Source organism: Balaenoptera ricei, chromosome 9, assembly GCF_028023285.1.
Source record: "Balaenoptera ricei isolate mBalRic1 chromosome 9, mBalRic1.hap2, whole genome shotgun sequence".
Taxonomy (NCBI): domain Eukaryota; kingdom Metazoa; phylum Chordata; class Mammalia; order Artiodactyla; family Balaenopteridae; genus Balaenoptera; species Balaenoptera ricei.
Window position 1 is genome coordinate 76236573 of NC_082647.1, and position 10138 is coordinate 76246710.

Below are 10138 nucleotides of genomic sequence, written 5' to 3' on the forward strand. Positions count from 1 at the left end.
AGCAGGGCTTGTGTACCAGAGAGCTGGAGGGCTGCAGGAAACAGAGACACCACTCCTAGAAAGAACACACAAAATCTCAAGTGCTCCGAGTCCCAGAACAGAGGCAATAATTTGAAAGGAGTCTGGGTCAGATCCACTTGCTTATCTTGGAGAGACTCCTAGAGAGGCAGGAGGCAACTGGGACTCCCCTTGGGGACAGAGACGCTGGCAGCAGCCATTTGGGGAGCTTGTTCTACCACGAGGACACTGGTTCTGGCAAGCACCATTTTGGAATCCTCCCTCTAGCCTATTAGCACCGGGGACTTCCCTGTCTACTAGCAGGCCGGCACCAGTCCCGGGACCCCCTGGACTGCAAAGCCAACCATGAGGGGGCTGTCCCTGCCCAACAGCAAGCTGGCACCAGCCCCGGTACCCCCGGGCCACGCAGTCAATGGCCCTGGGACCCAGCCCTGCCCATCCATGGGCTGGCAACCAGCTAGGCTAGAGGCCAACTCCACCTACCAGGATGCCCGTCGTAGTCAGCCCCCGTCACAACAGAAGGGTCCACACAGCCCACATAGGGGCACCCTTAGAGCACATAGCTCTGGTGACCAGAGGGAAGCATGTTGCTGGATGTCATAGGACATCTCCTACATAAGGCCTCTTTTCAATGATTGGGAAATGTAACCATCTTATCTAATACATAGAAACAAATGCAGGATTAGGCAAAATGAAGAGACAGAGGAATATGTTTGGAACATATTTCTGAAGGAACAAGACAAAAACCTCAGAAAAAGAACTAAACAAAGTGAAGATACACAATCTACTCCATAAAGAGTTCAAAGTAATGATTGTGAAAAAGCTCAATAACCCAGGAGAAGAATAAATGAACACAGTGAGAATTTTAACAGAGTGTAGAAAATATAAAGGAGAACCAGGCAGAGCTGGAAAAAACAATAACTGAAATAAAAAATAGACTAGAAGGAATCAACAGGAGATTAGATGATACAGAGATGATCAGGGCACAGGAAAAGAGAGTAGTGGAAATCACCCAAACTGAACAGAGAAAAGGAACTAAAAAGAATTTTTAATTTTACGAGAATTTTTTAAAATGAGGATAGTTTAAGAGACCTCTGGGACAACATCAAGCACACTAACATTTGCATTATAGGGTTCCCAGAAGGAGAATAGAGGGAGAAAGGGGCAGAGAACTTAATTGAAGAAATGCTGGCTAAAAACTTCCCTAACCTGGGACCAGACATTCAAGTACAGTAAGCACAAAGAGTCCTGAACGAAATGAACTCAGAGAGGTCCACACCAAGACACACTGTAGTTAAAATGGCAAAACTGGGCCTTCCCTGGTGGTCCAGTGGTTGAGACTTTGCCTTCCATTGCAGGGGGTGTGGGTTTGATCCCTGGTCGGGGAGCTGAGATCCTACATGCCTCGCAGCCAAAAAGCCAAAACATGAAACAGAAGCAATATTGTAACAAATTCAATAAAGACTTAAAAAAAAAAAAACACTGTACTGCACACTTAAAAAAAAAATTTTTTTTAAAAGGCAAAACTTAAAAATAAAGAATCTTAAAAGCAGCCAGGGAAAAGCAACTAGTTACGTACAAGGGAACTCCCATAATTCATCAGCTGATTTTTCAGCAGAAACTTTGTAGGTTAGAAGGGAGGGGCACGATATATTCAAAGTGATGAAAGGGAAAAAACTGCAACCAAGAACACTCTACCCGGCAAGGCTATCATTCAGACTTGAAGGAGGGCTAAAGAGTTTGTTACAGACAAGCAAAAGCTAAAAGCATTCAGCACCACTAAACCAGCTTGACAAGAAATGTCAAAGGGACTTCGCTAAGCGGAAAAGGCCACAACCAGACATATGAAATTACAAAAGGAAAAATCACGTTGGTAAAGGCAAACACACAGTAATGGTAGTAGATCAATCACTTATGAATCCAGTAGTGAAGTTAAGAGACAAAAGTAGTAAAAACCATTTATATCCACAAGTAGTTAAGGGCTACACAAAACAAACAAACAAACAAAAGATGTAAAGTATGTCAGAACGTTAAACATGGTGCGAGTGGGGAGTAAAAATGCAGGGTTGTTAAAATGCATTAAAACTTACGATATCATCAACTTAAAATAATCATACATAGAGAGAGGTTGTTATATATGAACCTATAGTAACCACAAACAAAAAACCTGTAATAGATACACACAACACAAAGAGAAAAAAATCCAAACATACACTAAAGATAGTGATCAAATCACAAAGGAAGAGAGCAAAAGAAGAAAGGAACTAAAATAGAACTACAAAAACACCAGAAATCAATTAACAAAATGGCAATAAGTACATAGCTATCAATAATTACTTTAACTGTAAATAGACTAAATGTTCCAGTCAGAAGACACAGAGTGGCTAAATGGATAAAAAAAACAAGACCTGTATATATGCTGCTTACAAGAGACACACTTCAGATCTAAGGACAGAGACTGAAAGTGAGGGGATGGAAAAAAGTATTCCAAGCAAATGGAAATTAAAAACAGCAATTCTGGGATTTCCCTGCTGGCACGGTGTTTAAGAATCCTCCTGCCAATGCAGGGGACACGGGTTCGAGCCCTGGTCCAGGAAGATCCCACATGCCATGGAGCAACTAAGCCCGTGCGCCACAACTACTGAGCCTGCACTCTAGAGCCCATGAGCCACAACTACTGAGCCCACATGCCACAACTACTGAAGCCCACGCATCTAGAGCCCATGCTCCGTAACAAGAGAAGCCACTGCAATGAGAAGCCAGCACAACGCAAGGAAGAGTAGCTCCTGCTCACCGCAACTAGAGAAAGCCCGCGCACAGCAACAGACTCAATGCAACCAAAAATAAATAAATATATAAAATATAAAAATGTAAAGAACAGCAATTTTTTTTGGATATGTCTCCTCAGACAAGGGAAATAAAACCTAAAATAAACAAATGGGCCTACATCAAACTAAATCGCTTTTGCACAGTGACGGAAACTGTCAACAAAACAAAAAGGTAGCCTACTAAATGGGATAAGATACTTGCCAATTATAGATCTGATAAGAAGTTAATAACCAAAATATACAAAGAATTCATACAACTCACCATCAAAAAACCCAAACAACTCAATTAAAAAACGGGCAGAGGACCTGAACAGACATTTTCCCAAAGAAGACATATAGATGGCCAACAGACACATGAAAAGATGTTCAACATCACTAATCAACAAGGAAACACAAATCAAAACCACAGTGAAATGCCACCTCACACCTGTCAGAATAGCCATCTTCAAAAAGAAAATAAATAACAAGCGTTGGTGAGGATGTGGAGAAATGGGAACCCTCGTGTACTGTTGGTGGGAATGTAAATTGGTGCAGCCACTGTGGAAAACAGTATGATAGTCTTCCAAAAATTAAAAACAGAACTGCCACATGACCCAAAGCAATCTACAGATTTAAAGTAATCCCTATCAAGTTTGGGCTTAACATATACACCCTACTATATATAAAATAGATAAAAAACAAGGACCTACTACTGTATAGCACAGGGAACTATATTCAATATTTTGTAATAACCTATAATGGAAAAGAATCTGAAAAAACATTTATATATGTATATACATATATATGTATATGTATAACTGAATATATATATATATACACATATATATATGTAGCTGAGTCAGTTTGCTGTACACTTGAAACTAACACAACATTGTAATATATTAACTATACCTCAATAAAATTTTTTTTAAATAAATAAATAAAGTAATCCCTATCAAAATACCCATGGCATTTTTCACAGAACTAGAACAAATAATCCTAAAATTCATATAGAACCACAAAAGACCCCAAATTGCCAAAGCAATCTTGAGAAAAAAGAACAAAGCTGGAGCTCTTCCTTTGTGATTTGATGACTATCTTTAGCGTAATGTTTGGATTTTTTCCCTCTGTTTGTGTGTATCTATTACAAGTTTTTTGTTTGTGGTTACCATAAGTTTCATATATAACAACCTCTCTCTAAGTATGATTATTTTAAGTTGATGATATCTTAAGTTTTAATGCATTTAAACAACACTGCATTTTTACTCCCCACTCGCACCATGTTTAATGTTCTGACAATATATCCTCCCAGACTTCGGACTACACTACGAAGCTTCAGTAATCAAACCAGAGTGGTCTAGCACAAAAAGACACATAGATCAATGGAACAGAATAGAGAGCCCAGAAATAAACCCACGCAGCTATGGCCAATTAATCAACACAAAGGAGGCAAGAACACACAATGGAGAAAGGACAGTCTCTTCAACAAGTGGTGCTGGGAAAACTGGACAGCTCCATGTAAAACAATGAGATTAGAATATTTCCTAACACTGCCTACAAAAATAAACTCAAAATGGGTTAAAAACATAAATGTAAGACCTGAACCCATAAAACTCCTAGAAGAGAACATAGGCAGAACACTCTTTGACATAAATTGTAGTAATATTTTTTTGGATCTGTCTTCTAAGGCAAAAGAAATAAAAGCAAAAATAAACAAATGGAGCCTAATTAAACTTAAAAGCTTTTGCACAGCAAAGGAGACCATCAACAAAATAAAAAGACAACCTTTGGAATGGAAGAAAATATTTGCAAATATGACTGACAAGGCATTAGTATCCAAAATATATAAATAGCTCATACAACTCAATATCAATAAAAACAAACAACTCAATCAAAAAATGGGCAGAAGACCTGAATAGACATTTTTCCAAAGGAGACATACAGATGGCTAACAGGCACATAAAAAGATGCTCAACATCGTTAATTATTAGAGAAATTCAAATCAAAACAACAAGATATCACCTCACACCTCTCACAATGGCTCTCATCAAAAAGTCTACAAATAACAAGTGTCTGCTAGGATGTGGAGAAAACGGAGCCCTTGTGCACTGTTCGTGGGAATGAAAATTGGCACAGCCATGGTGGAGAACAGTATGACTTATCCAATATGGAAGTTCTTCAAATATCTAAAAATAGATCTACCATATGATCCAGAAATTCCACTCCCAGAAATATACCTGGAAGAATCAAAAACAGTAATTTGAAAAGATACATGTACCCCAATGTTCATAGCAGCACTATTTACAATAGACAAGAGATGGAAGCAACCTAAATGTCCATCAACAGGTGAATGAATAAAGAAGATGCAGTGTGTGTATGTGTGTGTGTGTGTGTGTGTGTGTGTGTGTAAAATGAAATATTAGCCATTTAAAAAAATGAAATCTTGCTTTTGGGACAGCAAGGATGGATCTAGAGGGTATTATGATAAGTGAAATGTCAGACAGAGTAACACAGATACCACATGATCTCACTTATATGTGGAATCCAAAAAAGAAACAAAACAAAACAAAAACAGACCCATAGAAACAGAGACCAAACCACTGGTTGTCTGAAGGAATGGGTGTGTCTGTGTGTGCGGTGAAGTAGGCAAAGGAGATGAAGAGGTACAAACCTCCAGTTATATAATAAATAAGTGGGCTTCCCTGTTGGCGCAGTGGTTGAGAGTCTGCCTGTCAATGCAGGGGACACGGGTTCGAGCCCTGGTCCGGGAAGATCCCACATGCCGCGGAGCAACTAAGCCCGTGAGCCGCAACTACTGAGCCTGCGCGTCTGGAGCCTGTGCTCCGCAACAAGAGAGGCCGCGACGGTGAGAGGCCCGCGCACCGCGATGAAGAGTGGCCCCTGCTCGCCGCAACTGGAGAAAGCCCTCGCACAGAAACGAAGACCCAACACAGCCATAAATAAATAAAGTTTTAAAAATAAATAAATAAGTCACAGAGATGTAATACACAGCATAAGGAATATGGTCACTAATACTGATAATATTGCAATAACTTTACATGGAGCTAGATGGTTACTAGACTTATCATGGTGATCGTTTCATAATGTATGCAAATGTCAAACCACTATGTACTGCCTCTGAAATTAACACAATATTGTATTGCAACTATATTTCAATAAAAATAAATTAATTAATTGACAGAATAAAAGAAGGGAAAAGGTAAGAAGGAAAAAGAGAAGAACCAGCTAAGAAGCCTGAGGAGCAGGAAGAGTTAGGAAACCTGAGAAGGTAAATAGACCTATTGAAATGTAACAGGATCTTGACAAAGAATGTGGCCAGGAGAGTGGAAAGGAAGGTGTGGATAAAAGAGGTGGACTAAATGAAACACAATTAAATCCAACATCTTTACCATGTCCTAGAAGTCCAACATGAGATGGTTCCCTTCATCCCCCCTTGACCCACAACTCTTCAGACAGTGGTCTCTCAGGTTTTTTTTCAGCCTCAGCGTCCAAACACTTGCAGTTCTCTTTATCTTGAACAATCAATCCCCATCTTTCCATGGCGCTTCTCATCGTTCAAGTAGCCCCTTGAGCCCCTGGAAAGGCTCTCTCTGACCACATTTCCTAAAGTAGCTTCCCCCATTACTCTGTCTCTCCTTCCTTTACCTTCTTCATAGCACTTCTCACTAGCTGAAAGTAATGTCTGTATTGTCTATTATCTCTCTCTCCATGAGACTGCAAGCTCCATGACTGCAGGCCTTTGTTTGGCTTATTCATCACTGTATATACAGTGGCTGGAACAATGAGTGGCACATAGTAGGCACTCAATAAATATTTACTCCATGAATGGCTTGTGAAGAAAGCTAAGTGGGCTCTGCTGTGTTCAGCCCAAGTGATGGCGAGTACAGAGCTGTTAACCAAGACAGGAGTGGTAAGAAAATGAGAACGTTTTGAGAAATAGATAATGAATTCAGTTTTGTAAATGTTGATTTTCAAGGGCGCCCATGAGATATCCAAGTAGAGGCTTCCAACAGGTCATGATGCAAAAATTGGGAGAGACCTATAAATTTGAGAGCTGTTTTAAATCTGCTCGAAAAGAAAACATTTTTCCTTTACTCTCTTAGACTCATTGACTGGGGCCCTACAAATTAGACTCATAAAGACAGATTCATAAGAGAAAAGGCATACAAATTTTATTTGATGTTAATTTTTATGTGACACAAGTGACTTCCTAGAAAAGAAGTGAATACCCAAAGAAGTGGATTGGCCTGAGAGCTTATATATCAATTATAACAAACAATGATAAATTGTAGCGATGTATCAAGATAAAGGAGAAGGGTCTTTAGGCTTCAAGCAGCTATAAACTATGGGAAATTAAGTATATGAGAGAAACTAATGGAAGATAAGGGTTATCTTGGCAAGGTTTGCTTGTGCAGGTCCACCTAGTGCCAACTCTCCATCTTCTTCATGGCCATAAAACTTCCCCAGCAGAGGGGATTTATGACAGTCCTTATTTCTCAGGAGTTTCTGCTTTTAGTCAGATAAAGGAAGCTCTGAGAAGGCTTCCTTCTGCTTCTATTGAATCTCAAATATCTTTAGTTCAAAATAATCCTTATGCCAAATTGGCATACTTGGGGGTGGCATATTCTGATCCCCTTCAAAACCATGAGAAGAGATAAGAGAGTAAAAGAGAGAGAGCGTCACCACTTGAATGAGATCATGGTATGCAATGCTTGGGCCCCACTGTGGCGCCTACTCTAGGGTCCTAGAGATCTGACTCTAAATTTCACTTCCAAGCAGAAGAATACAACGGCGAGATTCCAGCACATTTGTCTGGCAAATTGAGACAGACACAATCCCTACCATCTAGAGAGTTTATGCTTAGCTAAAACATTCCATGTAAGCTGAAGTTAGGGGAAGAATTGCTGGGTCCCTGGAACACCAGCTTGAATCCCTTGCTACCTAAAACCCACTGTTATGCCTTGGAGGCACCCACCAGAGTCACCTGAGAAGGCTGAAACATTGCAGGAGCCTGGGAACAATCACTTTTGAACAGAAAGCTAACGTAACAGTTCTGTCCAGATCAAGATGGCCTTTAAATAATCTACATCCATCACAGGCATCTTACTGAGCAGTTTCAGACTCAGTGCAAATTGCCCACAGTCACACTGAAAGAAGAGGGGAAATGCTAAGTCTAAGTGCCAAACCAGTTCTTATCCCTGGTTGCACATTAGAATCATCTGGGAAACTTACACACACACACACACACACACACACACACACACTGCTTGAGTCCCACTTCACACCCACTGAATCAGAACTTCTGGGGCTGGAACTTGGACGTCAGTAGGCTCCTAAAGCATTACAGGTGATTCTAATGTACAGGATGAGAAAAAATGGTCTCAAACAATAGAAACGTGTCACCGGAAATTTTTCCTTTCTTCTTCCCCTTCTCTCTTTCCTGGAAATTAATAGAGGACATAATAGTAATCTCAGCATGTATGTCTCACCCATGGTCAGAATTTGACCCTCATCTCCTCTTGGAGCTCTGCTCAAGGATGGCAACTGAATGAATCAGTCGTCTCCCTGTTCCCAAGTAGCCATTGGCGGGGGAAAAAAAGGTCCACTGGAGAAACCAGAGGGAAGGAGAGAGAGTAGATCAGATCCCAGGAACAGTGGGACAGCTTTTGCAGCTGCTAACTCATTCAGTGGTATTTCCCTTCCTTCTTCCTTTGCCCTTAAGAGTGATCTAGATACCAACCACTGAGTCAGGTCCAGAATTGATTTTCAGACCTCTTAGAATATGCATGCATTGAAATCCCAGGAGCAGGAAACATGCTGGCCTTAAATGCTGTGTTGAATGACAATTGAATGAAAGCATTGGGCACAATCCACCCCTGCATCCTTCTTAAACCCACCTTCTTGGTGACAGGACACATTCCTGCTTGTTTTCCCACCTTCCTCAAGAATGACCCCTTCTTCGTTGCCTTCACTGCTCCTCTTCCTCCTCACACTTTTTTTTGGGGGGTCCCTGAAGCATCTCTGTAGAACTATATAGGGTTCCTCAAGACAGCTTGAAACATGATCCAAGCCCTACTCCTCCATTTTACAGAACTGGAAATTGAGGTCCAAAGAGACTGAGTGAAGGATCTGCCCAAAGTCATGGGGCTAATTAGTGATGAGATAAGGACGAGGACCCAGGTTTCCCGACCTCCAACTGCATTCACTGCTTAACTCACCTTACTACTGACTCAGACACAGGAGGAAAAACACCAAAGGGTGATGATCTGTATGGAGATCTTTCTGTCTAGTCTTCTAGATCTTTGCTGCTCAAAATATAGACCTTGGACCAGCAGTGTAGGCCTCACCTAGGAACTTGTTAGAAATACAGAATCTCAGGCCCCACCTAGACCTACTAAATGAAACAGAATTTGCATTTTAACAAGATCCTTGGGTGATTCTAATGCATATTAAAATTGGAGAAGCGCTTTTCTAAATGATCATTTAGCTGTTTACTCATGCACAGGTGTAAGTGTTTATTTAACACAGTGTATAAAGCAGGATGTTAGGCACTGAGAAGGCAATAATGCCAGGAAAAAAAAAAAAAAAGGATGTCAATTATTTTAAAAATTTTAGAGATAATGGCAAATTAACGTATTTAGTTGGATAGCATTGATACATGTGGATATGATAGCTTGATTTCCATATCAAAATAATTTTAAAATTAATGTTATAATAACTTAAGATAAAAATTAAAATCTAAACACCCATCATCCTGGTATCAAGTACATGTGTCAGTTTCCAATGTTCCCAAACCACTCTTCATTGCTATCCAAAGCCTTCGCTTGTATCAAAACCACTGCAATGCAGGGTTGACTGCATTCAAGCCAAGGACTGAGCACCAATTCCATTCTCATTATTGTAATACTCCTGGCACAGAATAACGTTACTACCTTAGTCATTGTTGCACCCTTCCAATTTTCCTGGTGTTGTCAAAAACTCATTTCTGGTATGGATTTAAGCAGACCCAAAGAACACCTGATCTCTGCCAACTTTCCTTTCCACTTCTCTTATTAACATTGAGTTTCACATCAAGAGCTTGGCCTTTCCTTGTATCTTGGCAACAGAGCTTCCAGAGGAAGTGCAGAGGCAAGGGCATACACAAAGACTGTAACAGAACAAAGGCAGAGAGGATAAACACATACACAGTGAAAGAGAGTGTATTTATCAAACCCCAGGCATCATGGCCCCTCTGCTTTCTGCTCTAGTACTATTTTTGTGTGCTCAAATAACAGCATTTCTACAATTCTAGT